The sequence below is a fragment of the Psammomys obesus genome, unplaced genomic scaffold, assembly GCF_907164565.1.
Source record: "Psammomys obesus unplaced genomic scaffold, mPsaObe1.curated_primary_1811, whole genome shotgun sequence".
NCBI classification, from domain to species: Eukaryota; Metazoa; Chordata; class Mammalia; order Rodentia; family Muridae; genus Psammomys; species Psammomys obesus.
The window spans coordinates 19,078,925-19,094,098 of NW_026585894.1; the positions used below are offsets into that span (position 1 = coordinate 19,078,925).

General features: G+C 43.3%; 1 protein-coding gene across 4 annotated transcripts in view; it reads right to left on the reverse strand.

The window, feature by feature from the left end:
• Usp9x (ubiquitin specific peptidase 9 X-linked) overlaps positions 1–14,025 on the reverse strand; it is a 106,496-nt gene extending 92,471 nt beyond the window's left edge. For all 4 annotated transcript variants that reach the window (XM_055599527.1, XM_055599525.1, XM_055599526.1 and 1 more), the window contains exon 1: positions 13,155–14,025. The gene's annotated coding sequence lies outside the window, so the exon portion shown is untranslated. The remainder of the gene's footprint in view (positions 1–13,154) is intronic.
• Positions 14,026–15,174: the final 1,149 nt, after the last annotated feature.

The following is a 15,174-nucleotide window of genomic DNA, read 5'->3' on the forward strand; positions in this document are numbered from 1 at the left end:
AAATCACTTGTCTGAACTGTACAATTAAATGGATCTTTCTATATTTAGAATTATAGAAACATAGAATATTTTCAACACCCACAACAGAGGCCATACCAAAGCTAAGGGTGTAATGTAGCTCTGCAGCCAATTGTATAAAGAGGCCCTGGATTCCATTTCTAGGACCAGAAAAACAGAAAAAAGGCATAGTCTCATCACTCCCCATTCCCTACCCTCCCTTGATCTACTTTTTCTTTTGCAACTGGTTTCTTTCATTTCAGAGTATTTTCAAAGGTCATGACAATTTTAACACATATATAGTACACCTCACTTGCTAATATTCCATTGTAATGGTGTATACTTTATGAATATATTTTCCCTATGAGGGCATTTAGATTTTGTGCGCACACACGTGTTGTTTTGATAGACAGGATTTCTCTGTGTACTACTGGCTGCCTCTGCCTCCCTAGTGCTAGGATTACAAGAGTGTACCATCATGCCATGCTCTGCATCAACAGTTGTACTGCTAAAAATCACTGTCCACCAGAGGAATGGATAAATGGAATGATGCATTGATATTTGTACGCAAAAAAACTAATAGAAAAAACAGGTCAAAATATGTTTTGGAGAGAACTTCTATTTAAAAATGTTCTGTATCAAAGCCAAGTGTGGTGGTACACACCTTTAATCCCAGAACTCAGTAGGCAGATCAGAGGCAGGCGGATCTCTTTAAATTCGAGGCCAGCCTGGTCTACAAAGCCAAGTCCAGGATAGCCAGGGCTCTGTTACACGGAGAAAGCCTATCTCAAAAAACCACCAAGTTCTGTATTATAACCTGATTGGTGACTATATAGATACATTCTCTGTTAAAGTAAAATTTTATAGTAGATAAGCCATTCTAAATATCTAACTTTCTTGGCCACAACAGTCTAGTAAGTTACTAGTTCTTTAAGCATGGTCTGGGGGTTCCCTGGCGTCTATGAGATCCTTTTGCCCCTAAAGATCACACATTTTTTTCCTCGATATTTTCTTAAGAAATTACTTGCCATAAATTAAACCTAGCTATCTTTCAGAAATGCAAAAATTATAAACCACTGGTATTCTTGATAATTCTTATTTTGGGAAAGTCTTTTTTCCTAAAATGTTTACACAGATAGGGAATGAGTTTTTTAAATTAATTTTTATTATTTATATGCATCCACACTTATGGGTGCCTATGGAGGCCAGAGGGTGATTGATTCTCTGGTGATCAGACACCCAACACATATCTTTGAAAATTCTTAGGCTAAGAAATATAAGCTGGGCTGTGGCAGTGTACATCTTTTTTTTTTTTTTTTCGTTTTGGTTTTTCAAGACAAGTTTTCTCAGTGCGTAGCCCTGGCTGTCCTGGAATCACTTTGTAGACCAAGCTGGCCTCGACCTCAGAGATCCTTCTGCCTCTGCCTCCCAAGCGTTAGAATTAAAGGCATGCACTATCACTGCATGGCTGGTAGTGCACATCTTGGGAGGCAAGCAGAGGCAGGTGGATCTCTGCGAGTTCAGAGCAAGTTCTACAACAACCTGGTCCACAGAGCAAGTTCTACAACTGCCAGGGCTACACAGAGAAACTGTCTCAAAAAACCAAAACGAAAGAAAAAGAAATACTTTACCAGTAAGCATGTTTGGCTAGTTCTCTTAAAATAATGAAAGTGAGTTATCATTTGCTATGAAATGTTGGACGAAAATGACTGTATCTACCGCATTTACCTGTGCACAGTCTCATCTTCTACTCAGAAAAATAATTTCCTCTTAGATAATATTTTTTTTCCTGGCAGGTTACCAATTTTGAACTGCATTAATATTTTGGAAGCTTAAGCTAGACTTCAAATGAAAGAAAATTTCAAGTTTTAGGCTAGTGACATAGTTCAGTAATAGGAGTCTTGCCTAGGCTGTGTGAACTTACTAGTTTAATCCTAGTACCATAAAACAGTAATAATTATTCAATCAAGGTTTACACTGTTCTGACAAGAAAATTATACCCCTATACTACCAAATCTATGCTTCCTAAATTCACACAAGCTACTGGCCAACTAAGATTCTGACTGATGTAAAGCTCTCCAGATTTCATCTAGGTATAGTGCTAAGCACTTTGTCAATTAAACTTCTGTTTTTACCTTTTCTGTTGACTTGAAAATTACTCCAAACTCCACTTCTCCGTGATCTCTAGGGTACAGCTAAAATTTAAGAACTTAAAAACAAAAACAATCTCTGTACAGTACCTTGGCTTTGCAGATAAAGTCAAAAGAGCCAAAAGGGACATGAAATGATTTGGATAGTTGAAACTGTAAAACACTCCAATACTCTTATACTGTCCTCATTCTCACTAAAAATGAAAAGGGCTGCCTGAGAAAACAAATAAACCCTACAAAATTGGAAGCAATAAAACTGCAGCTACCTTAAATAGATTATTCACCTATTTTTACAGACTCAATTATTTTAAAGTGGCAAGATTAACAACTACACAGAACAAGGAGAGTCCTACTAGTTAATGCTTTCTGGTGCCAGGTCCTGGCCCTCTTATGTGTGTGTGTGATAAACATACTTAGATAATCCACCCTTTAATGTAAAGGCACACATTGCAGGAGTAGTCATTCTATAACCCAGATTCTGTTCTGTGACCTTTCAATGTATCTCAGCAGACAACAGCTCCTAGTGGGAGGGAATTAGAGCTAGGACAAGTTAAAAGTAATAGAGTTGTTTTGCCCTAGCCTCCACATTCAGAGACAAAGATGGGGTTAACCCTGCAGATCCCATTCTTGTATTTCATTCTCATAATCTTTATTACTTAAGGAAACTATTATAAAACTACCTCAATTCCCTGCTACAGCTCTATTTCAATATCTCCAACATACTATGCTCACAATCTTTGTTTGTGCCTTTAGGTGAGTGCATATATAGGCCAGAGGACAATCTTGAGTGTAGTTCATTAGCTATTACCCACCTTATTTCTGAGACAGGATTTTTCATCTGCCTGAAACTGTCCAAACAGAAAGGGCTGAGCTGGCCAGTGAACCCTAAGGATCCAGCTATCTCCATTTCCTCATTGCTGAAATTAACAGGTACATGCTGTGCATGGCTTTATGTGGGTTCTAGGGTTTTTTTCAACTGAGGTCTTTATGCTCTTAATGACTGGTCTATCTCTTCAGGCCCTCAAAAGAAAACCTAGAAACTGTCTTTCTCTTAAAGGCCCTTTATTATTCTAAAACCCAAACTTAAATGCCCTAACATATGAACAAACATATATAACATATTGTATATGTAACATATTGTAGCAGCCTTAAACTACCATTCCAAGTCTCATCTCCCATAACTTCTCCCAACTCACACACCCCTGTGTTCCTTCTACTCTCTACTAGTTTTTCCTCTAAACCACTCCTCATTCTGCCATTGTACCATTTCAAGTAGTGGTTCTCAATTTTGCATTTGATGTGCATTTTCCAACTTCTGAAGCCATTATTAGTCATCACAATATGGAGCACGGTACTATTTATGGGTAGAGGTCATAGATTATTAGTAAGCAGTACAGCATGACACAAGAAATTGGCTGACCAAATAGCGTTTGGTCAATTAACATCAAGGTTAAAAAAAAATACCTCTGGAAGGTCCCTTCTCTAATTCAGGGAGCAATCAAAATGACATCTTTTGATATATAAGCCTCATTCAAAAACACACAAAATGAGCAATCTCTCCTACCACTACATTTTTTATACTTTTTATGGTTGTCTTTTTGGTGTTAAAAATTTATCTCAGAGCCTCATGTTTAGTAAATACCATGTACACTATCACTTTAGCTACACCCCAACTCCTTGCACCAAATATTGCTCTTAAGTAACTGTCTGGCCCAATAGCCTAAAGTCTTGAAGGTAGATGTTAAAAATCATCCTTCTATCTCCCTACACCTATAATGGTATTAAGTCAATGAATTTAAGTCAATCATCACAGTAAGGCAGTAATCACAGTTTTTTTTATTTTTATTATTATTATTTTTTTTTACAATTTCCCTAAGATCATATACTTGCTCACCATTTAGCATTTACAACTATAATCTAAGCCTTTAGGTTTATTGAAGGGATGGTAGGTGGGAAGAAAGACATTCCTATTAATCTGGTACAACATCTAATACACATAGGAAGGGGTCAAGAGGCAGGGAGGGGTTATTAAAGGCTGGGGTACCATACCAGATACTGACCATTAATTAGCTGAGAGAATGAGAAAGAACCTTGCAAAAGCAGACTTATATCAAAATGACTGTATTCTCATGGAATTGGCACAGGAATTGGGGAGATCAGGAAGAAATACGAACATTCAAACAACCCCCAGATTACATTTACATGACTAATTAACTTCAATGCATAGTATGAAAGAGGAAGCTCTCAGTGGAAAGAAATTCATGGGCAGAGTCTTCGGTCGGTCTTCATTCAGCTGCACAACCACAACCACTTTCCCAGTCAGGTCTGGTAGCTCACGACTATAATCCCACCACTTTTGAGGCTGAAGCAGGAAGATCACAGGGAAGTGAAGGCCAACAGAGAGTATGTGTTGAGTTACTGGCTAAAAGGATAAAAAATGAAAACAGACCGACATGGCAGTAGTGCAGCACTTGGGAAGCTAAGGCAGGAGTGTCAGGAGTTTGAGGTCAGTTTGTCTCAAAAAGCGAACAACAAAAACAACAACAAAAAAACACACCTTCCTCAAGTATACTTCCTTATCCTTTTTCAAAGAATCAAAATCTCTCAAAGCTAAAGAACAGTGTTTCCCCACTCTCAGAATGCAGGAAATTGTAAAATTCCCCGATTACCTTCACCTGTCAAAACAGAAGCCATGAGCTGGAAATACAGCTCAGCTGGTGGAGTACCTGCTCAGTTTTAGTAAATAAAGCCCTGGGGTTTGATAAACAGCACTGCATAAACCCTGCATGAAAATACACATCTATAATCCTAGCATTCAGGAGGAGGTAAGAGGCCTAAGGTCATTATTAAGTTACACAGTGAGTTTCGACCTTGGTCTCAAAAAAAAAAAAAAAAGACTATTACTACAAAAAGTGGAAACTCTCTTTAAATAGTACTGGAAAGAGAACATATGGGAAATAAGGGCATTAAAAAGTGGGAAATAAAGTTGTAAAATCCTATGAGTCAACTTTAAGACAAGTTTTAAACAAAAGTAGTATCTAAAAAAAGTGGAGTAGAGAGATAATGACTCTAGCATAGACGATGGCAGATGTCTGTACTTCCAGACATTAACTTTATAATTATATATACAAAGTATAACACCCCTGAAAGCTTTCAATCAAATATTAAATTACACCTTCACTGTCTTAAAAGAGCTTTGATGTCCTGAAAATGTATACCAAAGGAAGTTTCACTGTATTTGATAATACACTCTTTTCCAATTTAGCTTACACCACTGGCCTACTTTGAAAATTGTGTTGTCTCAGAGATTCTAGCAAAGTATTTATGGAGACTAATTTTAATACAGGATGTGACAATTCTAGTTATTTCTTTAAACATTGTATTCCTATTACTTGGAACAGTACCTAACCTGGAACAGTACCTAATATATAGACAGTACAAGCCAGTACATAACTGTCATTTACTACATAATTGAATTTTAAATTACACACAAAGCAAAATATTCAAGATAGCATTAGACTGTGAAACACTGTAATTCTCTAGGGGTAGGTAATTTTCTACCTAAGAACTTTTTGGAAGCACACTGGAGACCTCCATTGAAGACTCAATGAACTGAATTCTGGGAGTGAGCTGAAAAAAACTGACAAGCCCTCCAGGTTTGGGAACCACTTCTCTTTAATTCAGGACAGGAAAACTAGGGTGACTAAATTCTAACCTCTTGGTTTGTTTTATTGTTCAGTCTACAAGTTTATGAATGGACTTAATACAGAAACACTTGCCACCAATTTGAGAACACTGAAACTCCAATTAAGCAAAACACTGTATTATTATACACTATTATCTGGCCTCTTACAGAAAAGGTTTGGTTAATCTTTCCTTTTACCTGTGTTGTTATCAAGGAAAGCAACCAAATCCTTTTTGCACAATTGAGCTCAGAAACAAGCCACTCTGCTAAGGTTAGAATATGGGTCTGAACATGAACTGTCATGTTCTCGGCTGTCAAAAGTTAGTAATGAACAGACTTAAGAAGCTCATATAATTAGGTGAGACCTGTGACCACCACCAAAACTTATGACTTTCAAAATCCATCTTTCAGCAAAACCTGAGGCACAAAGACAAGTATAGGAGTGTTCCTATTCTCCCTTTTCCGTACCTTTCCTTTCAATACTCAAAATGTACAGGCGGAGATCTAGTATCCAAGACTACCAGCTCAAAAATCATACCAAGAAAGACAATTCCTTTGATAACGTAACATGTTCAAAGGTCATATAAATGGTAAGTTACAGAAAAAATAAAAGTGTAAGGCATCATAAAATAACGATGCATCTGTATGGGAGTTTAGTCCAACTCATTCCAGCAGAGATGTTGGTTGGAGAAAGAGGTCCAACCTGGCCATAAGTGGGATTTGGTAGAGGGAACAGGGCTTCAAACAGGCCTAGCTTGAAGGCTTTCTCTGTGCCTGCAACTCTTTCCTAAGCATTTTACTGGCCTAGTGATCCTGGCTAATCATGTCATTGCCTCAGTTTCTTGGGCTGTGTAAGTAATGACAACAGCTCTTATCCCACAATCTCTTGAGTGAATGATGCTTTGATATGAATTAAAAATTAAGGCACTTTCAATAGAACAGCCAACAAAAACACTGACCTCTAGAAGCTAAATTATAAAATATAAAACATGACAAGTAGAGGGGCTGGAGAGATGGCTCAGCAGTTAAGGACACTGTTCTTCCAGAGGACCCAGGGTCAATTCCCAGCACCAACATGGTAGCTCACAACTGTCTAACTCCAAGAACTAACATCCTCACACTGACATACATGTAGCTAAACACCAGTGCACGGAAAACGAAATAAAAATGAAATAAATTTAAAATAAAAATGAAAGTAGGTCAACCATTTGAAAAAAGAAATGAGCAAGGAAACAGGGAGGCAAGAAAGAATGAGATATAATGATCAAAGTACACAATAAGCATTTAGAAATAACAAAACTCATTGTATACAATAAACTTAATTTTTAAAAACTTAATTGCAAATATAGTTTTGGTTTGCCTTTGAGACAAAGTCTTAGTATGTAGCTATGTAGACTAGTAGCTGGCCTTGAATTCAAGCGGTCCACTGTCTGTCTCTGCCTCCCAAGTGCTGGGATTTAAAAACTTACAACACCATGGTCAGATGAAGTTTTCCTTTTGTTTTGTTCAAGAGTTAGTTAACTCCGTTAATAAAAATACAACTTTTTGTTCTGTTTTTTTCCAGCCAGGCTTTCTTTGTGTAGCGTTGGCTGGCCTGGAACACAGATATCGGCCTGCCTCTACCTAGAGTGCTAGGATTAAAGGTGTGCAACATCATTACCCGGCTAATACAAAACTTTTTAAAAACCACTTTCAGAATATCAGCTCTGACACTTTTTCAATCAGTCAAAAGAAAGAAAAGTGAGAAACTAAAATGTTTTTCCTGTTCCAGTGACTGAAGTAACAGTATAGTCACTTGAGGTTTGTTTTGTTTTATGTCCTCTACTCAATTAAAGGTCAGGCCATTTGATTTCAGATAACTTTACATTGCTCTCCCACCCACCACCTTCCATCCCATCCCAGCTACTCTGAAAAATAAAGCAAGAAGTTCAAGGTTTGCTTGGACTAGTTTAAGACAAGCCTGAACAACTTTTGTGGGGCCCTGTCTCAAAATAAGAGTAAATAAAGGGGGGGAGTGGCACTGGGGATACATACAGGTTAGAGGCAGAGTTATCTTGCTATAAAGCATGTTCAAGGCAATGGTTTCAATCCCTAGTGCTACAAATCAAGTAAGACCCAATTTTGCCATTTAGGTAATCAATCATGTTCTAGGTGTTCTGCAAATACCCAAAGGTAAAGGACAAAATGCCTGACACCTTACTATATATTAATTGATGAATGATGGTAAAGGTAGTGGTTTAGAAACTGATACTTGTGAACTATGGAAATAACTTCATGAAGAAGGTAGCCTAATATATATGCTATCTTGGTTAAGTTTCTTCATCTCACTGGGGCCATTTTCTTAGGTTAAAAAGGGCAGGTTCAGCAGGACAGTGGTGGCACACCCCTTTAATCCCAGCACTCAGGAAGCAGATGCAGGTCAGTATCTTGAGTTTGAGGCAAGCCTGATCTAACAAAGCACGTTCCAGGGTGTTCTGTCTCAAAAAACAACGACTAGATTCATTCCAGAATTCATCATAAAAGGACTATCAGGGCTGGAGAGAGAGCTCAGTAGTTATGAATACTTGCTGCTCTTGCAGAGTTTGGTTCTCTCTATAACTCACTCCACTTCTAAGGGATCCAATGCCTTCCTTTGGCCCCAAGGGTACTGAATACATATGAACACTTTACACCCACACACATAAAAAAAGGAAGGGAGGGAGGGAGGGACTAAGAGAGAGAAGGAAGAAGGAAAGGGGAAGAGAAGAGAAAGTAAAGGAAAAGGTGTCAGCTGTGGTGACCCATGCCTTTAATCCCAACACTCCAAGAGGCAGATCTGGTTTTTTGTTTTGTTTTGACTTTTAGACACAGATCAAACTCAGAGATCTGCCTGCCTCTGCTGGGATTACAGGCCTGTGAATGAATTCAAGGCCAGCTGATCAACAAAGCAAGCTCCAAGTTAACCAAATGATTCATTCTAATTCATATTCATATTTTCTTTCTTTCTGTCCCTCTGTCTCTGTCCCTCTCACACACACAAATAATGACTATCCTATCAAGTGATGCCTGTAAGTTGTGAGAAGAAAATTCGAAACAGCAAAGATATTTTTAAAAGACTTGATGAGAAAATTCAAAACAGCCAAGATATCTTTAAAAGACTTGATTAACGTGTTTCTTTTTTGCCTGTACATATGTTTGTATGCATGTTTGTATGCATGCATGCAAGCTCATAATGTGCATCCCTGTTTTTTACAGTGGTCAAAAGGTAGTATTGGACTCCCTGAAACTAGAGTTATGGATGGTTGTGAATCTCCATGTAGGTGATGGGAACTGAATCCAGGTCATCTGGAAAAGCATTAAGTACTCTTCACCACGGAAGCAGCCCGTGGAGAATTATGGAATGGAAATAGCCAAAACAGATACTGGGTTTATTTGCCCTGTTTCCTTATGGCCTCATACATGCTAGGGTAGTGGAATGCTACTACCAAGTTAGATCTCTATCCTTATAATAATTCTTACTGTGACACAAGAATCCTCAAATGTCTTTAGTGAATTTTAGAAAACGTGATTTTAGTGGTCTTTAAAGTTCTTTTGTATTACATTTCTGTGTTTTGAGACAGGAGCTCACAAACCTAAGCTGGACACAAACTGGCTGTATAGCCAAAGATGACAGCCAGTTAACTCCTGATCCTTCTGCCTCCACTTCCAAATGCTGGGGTTACAGTTTCTTACTGCCACATCATCTGAATCTGAGTGTTTTATATATTAAAAAAAAAACTGAAAGTTCTCTGACACGTTATTGGGGCTAAGATGATGATTTCTATAGTATGTTTTTAGGGAAAAGGTATGGGAAAGTATTTTTTATTATATTATAAAAATGAGATATTTACTTAAATTTACACTTAAATTTGATCTTTGCCAAAAGGCTGAGAAGTGATTAAAATTTATTTTTCAGACACACCTACGCTAAGTCCTAGGTCTTTCATCTTAGGTACATATGTACCTTACATGTATAGTTAGCAAATGACTTTTGGTTGTTTCATAGTTTGGTACTTCATACTGGGTCCCTATGAAGCAGATCTGCCTCAAGCCATCTAAGCACCTGAAGACTATAGACCTTCCAATTTTACTCTGGGTGATTTACCTAACAGTTCTTTCCCTGCCTCAATTGTGTGTCAGAATAATTTGTGGAACTTTTCCACGGTATGTTTGTCTTAGTCTTGTTCTGTACATTACAAATAAAGTTTGGAGCAGGAACTGGGTATTTAAAGAAAACAAAAGGCAAAATAAAAAGTACTTGTGGAGTACAAGCCTAAAGACCAGCGTTCTTTCTCAGTAATCCAAAACAGTGGTAGTAGAGGTTTGTTTTGTTTTTGCAGTTCATTTTAGAGAAAGGAGAGGATTTGCAGCCCTGCACATTTTGTGTTCTGTTAGATAATACTCTTGAACCTAATTTTGTCAATTAAAAAAATCCTGATTCAAACTCAAACACAGGGAGAGGTTAGAATATATAAAAATACAAGAAAGTTAGCAACAAATATGATGGTTTACAAAGATGTAGATCCAAAACAATATAATTTTGGAAACTAGGCTTGCTTCTCAATTTGAGAAACACTTAAGATTCAGAAAATTTACCAGCAGGAAAAGATAACATGCAAACTAATCATAAAGTATTGTGTGCTTTAAAAATTATATCAAAATAATTCATAACCACAAAATATCTCACTTCCCCAGCTTAGAGACTCAAAGCCAAAGCTAATCCACTTATTATTATTATTATTATTATTATTATTATTATTATATTTGTGTGTGTAGGTCAGAGGGGTGTCAGATCCCAGTTGTCTGATGTGTATGCTAAAAATCCACTTAGGTTCTCTGCAATTTCTCTGCAAGAACAGTAGATACTCTTAACCACTGAGCCATTTCTCCAGCCCCGATACCCATATACATTTCAAATAATTTTCTCTCACCTGCTTTTAAACAAAGAGACTGGCTGCAGTAAAATCCTGGAAATATAAAAACTTTACAAATTGATCCATTTAATAGAAAAAAATTACGAACAGAATGTTTTCATGTGTCCAACTAATCAATAAATGACTGGCAGATCATGACAAACATACCTAAGTAGCATTATTAACATGGCAAAGAAAAATAACTTATAAAGAAGTACCACTAAACTGCTCTTCTAGAAATTACCAGAAAATGTATTTCAAGATCCTGGAAGACAAAAGAACCAAAGTAAATCCTACTGGATGAAGCATTGCACTGATAGTCAGAAAACAAAGGGATCCTCATGAAATGCTCCGTAATTTTAGGATAAAAATGTACTTTTCAAAGTTACAAAGTAAGATTCTTGACCATTCTGCTCCCTCCAGATGTTCTCTTAAAATTCTACCAAGGTCAGCAAACAAAAGGAAGAAACAGCAAGAGAACATTAAGGTAAGAGTGTATTTTTTTGGGGGGGTGGTGATGGGAGTAGGGGGTGTTAAGAAAAATATGAAGACATTCATGTAGTTTAAAAACTGGATTTTTTAAGTGACAGAAAGGGAAACATACTTCATTTCACTTTTGGAACATCAATTTCAAATACTTCCGGCTTTCATTCTACCTGGAACAATAAAGTTTAATAATAAATAATAAAATGAGAAAATATTTTTTTAAACATTAAAAATAATGTTTAATAAAGTATGACAAAGCACGTAAGCTTAAACACTGCAAAAACATGTGTTGGTATTTCTGTATATTTAATACCTACATCTTCCAAGAAATTGAAAGACATTTTGCTGAAGCCAAAATGGCAGTCTGGTGATTCAGTACCCTAGAACCATCTAAAGAGTTTGTAGTCTATTTTTAAGGTCAAGTGTACTGGCTAAAAATCTGCAATCTAATCGTGGCTAGCCAGTCCTTATAATAAAGGGAGCTAAAAAGCTCTACCATATCTGCTGCAAAGTTCCCACATCAGCACACCCAAAATATTTCTTTGTATAACAAAAAATTATACAAAGGGAGATACGGAAGGTTGGTGGTGGGTTTTAAATTTTTTTTAAATTGCCATGAATGCCTCTTCCACCAACAGAAGAAAATTAACCTAAGCCCACAATTCACTTACATGCAACTGCAAGCTGCGGCCTTGAAAAATCCAACTAACGGTGTAACTTCCAAATAATAGCGTGCTTAAATTAAGCACATGGTATCGAAAAATCAACATGCCAGTAGCTGAAGGAACAGTTTAACGAACCGCCCCCCCCCCCCCGCTCCCCACCTACTTAACTATTTCACAATGAATGAGCAACGAGCCGTTTACCAGAGCCCAAGACCTCCCATCACAAGCATGTGAAGGGTTTGTTAGTCACAACTCGCACATGCTAATATTTTCCTTTTTTTTTTTTAATCTCTTTCTCTCTCTTCTCCTTCGGGAGCAGTTAAAAATAGCAAGGTGGTAAGGTCTGCTGTCTCTTGGAAGCGGTTTCGGCAGCAAACCCTCCTTCCTGGCCCGTGGCCGCGAGCAGACCAGAGGGGGGCGAGGGAGGAGGTGCGGGAGCCCGCTAGGCGGCTCGGCCTCCCGGTGGCGCGGGGTCGCCGAGCGCCTGCGGGTGATCGCGGGATGACCCGACGGGCCCGCCGGCCCCGGCGTCGCCGAGGCCTAGCCCTCCCGCTCCAAATCACTCCACCTCAGTAATGGCGTTCGGTGTCAAGTGGAACAGGCCGAGGGCGTCCGCGGCGGTGGTGGCGGCGGCGGCGGTGGCGCCGTTGGTGGGGGCGCCGTGAAGCCAACGGCCCGCCCCCACTCCCCCACCCCGGCCGAGGGGTGGGGGGCCCCGCGCGTCACCGCCGCCGCCGCGCGTTCTGAGGCGACCTCACGCGCGGGGTGGCGGGGTGGCGGGGCGGCACGCCGCGCCCGCCCGGAGCTTCCATCCTCCACCTCTCCACTCCAGTCAGGACGGGAAGGGGAAGGAAGGGGAGGGCCCGAGCCGTCAGCCATTTTCCCTGCCAGTCGAAAACACAGACACACACACACACACACAGCCCGACCCGCTCCCTCACACGGACGGACACACGGACACACACACGCGCTCACGGGACGCCGGCGACGGGTGCGCACAACGGAAGCCAGCGCGCCCCCGCCGAGTCCCCGGGGGGCTACGGCCCGCCGCCCCCCCCCCCCCCCCCCCACCGAGGGAGCCACCTCTCTCTCGCTCGCTCTCTCGCCATCACACCCGCATACCCCTCACGCCGCCCTCCCCACCCCTCCGGGCAGCTGTCGGGCCCGGTCGAGGCGAGCGTGGCCCCCCGCCCGCCCGCCTCCCCGCCCCCCACCCCGTCGAGGCGCCTCGAGTACTCACCGAACACAACCCCGGGTGTCTTCCAAGAAGCGGGACAACGCAAGCAGGAGGGCGGGATTCGAAGAGAAAGAAAAAAAGGAAAAAAAAAAAGGAGGGGTCCAGCCGAAATGAGAGGCCTAAGCTGCTAACCTAGGAGCATCCCCAGCCGAGGGCTGACTGAGGAGGAACGACACGCGAAAAATTGAAAGGAAAAAAAAAAAGGCAAATCGGCGGAGGCCGCGGGCGCCGCCGGGGCTCGGGGCGCGCTCGGCGTCCGCACAAGCGGTCCGCTCCGGGCCCTGGCCGCCTCCTCCTCCCTCGCGGCCGGCGGCGGCCCTCTTTTCCCCCTTCTCCCCCTCGGGCTGGGGCGCTCTTCTGCGCTCACTCCAGCTCCGGGCGGTGCGTTGCTCCTGCGTCACCTCCTCCTGCTCCTCCTCCTGCAGCGGCAGTTTCACCTTCCCCTAGTCGCCGCCTCTCTGGGCCCCCCACTCCGGGCCTGCTCACTCGCCGGAGGCTCGTCGGCACACTCCCCCCCGTTACCTAACCCCAAAAAAGCAGCGGGGTTGGGGGGGGCGGGGAGGGAGGTCAAGGCAGCCGCCTCCCGGTGAAGGGAGCGGCGCGGCGGCCGGCGGCTCCCGCGAGGCCCTGGGGGGCGGGAGGAGGGGAGCCGGTGCCAGGCAAAGGGGAGGAAATGGTTCTCCGGGGCAGAGAGGAACGGCGGCCCCCGGGACGGGCCCGGCTACACAGGGGTTGCGGCTCCGCAACGGCGGAGGCTAGCTTCCGCGACCCGGGCTAGCTCCCACGGCCTCGTCAATATGGCGGATCCAACGAGTCAAAAAAGACAAAAAGAAAAGAAAACCCGCACGGCCAGCGGTGGTGGTGGCGGTGGCGGCGGCGGCGGCGGTGGTGGTGGTGGTGGTGGTGGAGGCGGTGGTGGCGGCGGCGGCGGCAGCGGCGCGGTGGTGGCAGCGGCAGCAGCAACCACGACGGCGGCAGCGCAGACTCCCACTAGTCCCAGCGCCGCCCAAGCCTTAGAGCTTCTCCGCCCCCCCCCGCGGGACCGCCCCCTCGAGGTCCCGCCCCCCTCGTCCCGCCCCCTCCCTTGTCCAGCCCCCTTGTCGGCCGGCTGGCCCCTCTCTCCTCCCGGTACACCTCGGCCTGGTAGGGGAGCAGGAGGAAGGACGATGGGAGCCGCCAGGGGGCTGGACAGGCGGCAGACGCCTTGGAACTCTGCGAGCTGGGTGGGGGAAGGGAAGACAAAAAAGATCGTTCGGGCGGGGGGGGGGTTGGGGGGAGCACCCGTACCGTGACTTCTAGACGGCCCCTGCAGGGGATCATGCGGGAGCCAGAGACTCTTCCAACCCTTCAGCTAGGGAGCCCGGCCGAGAGCTGACGATGGCCCTAGCACACTCCGAAGAGGAGGGCGGGGTGGGGGAAGAGAGACAGGCCGCAGGAGAGCTGGCAGGCGGCACGGGCGAAGCGACTGGACTGTGGGGAATGGTGGTGGTGGGGGTGAGGACAGGAAAGGGTTAACCGCGCGAGCCGCAACCGCGTCGCGGAGTTTGACTAGGGCTGCTTGTTTTTGTTCCATTGTGAACTATGGCCCCGCCTCCCAGTGCCCGGATGGTGACGTCACCGGCCTTCCCCCCCCTCTTCCGGAATGGTGCGGGGGAGTGGGACGGAAAGACTTGATTCCTGGGTCCCAGCGCTAGGCATCTGCAGCCCGGGGGTTGGAGGGTCCTGACACGAGGACAGGACTTGACCCTAAACGGTGATGCCAAATCCCCGAGAGTTTGGCCACCTGCTCCCTGCCGATAGGGGGAAGGTGTGGCTAGAACTCCTTCCGAGTTGGGGCCTTCTTCCCACTCTGAGGGAGGCGCTTTAAGCAGCTCATTCACAGGGTCCTGCAGCATCAATACCTGAAAGCATTTCGTCAGCCTTAAAGGCACCATGACTGAGGACATTTTGGACACAAGAATCCTTAAAACAGTAAAGACAAACATTACGCACCGTCCCTGACAGCCTAGCTTCGCAGTAATAC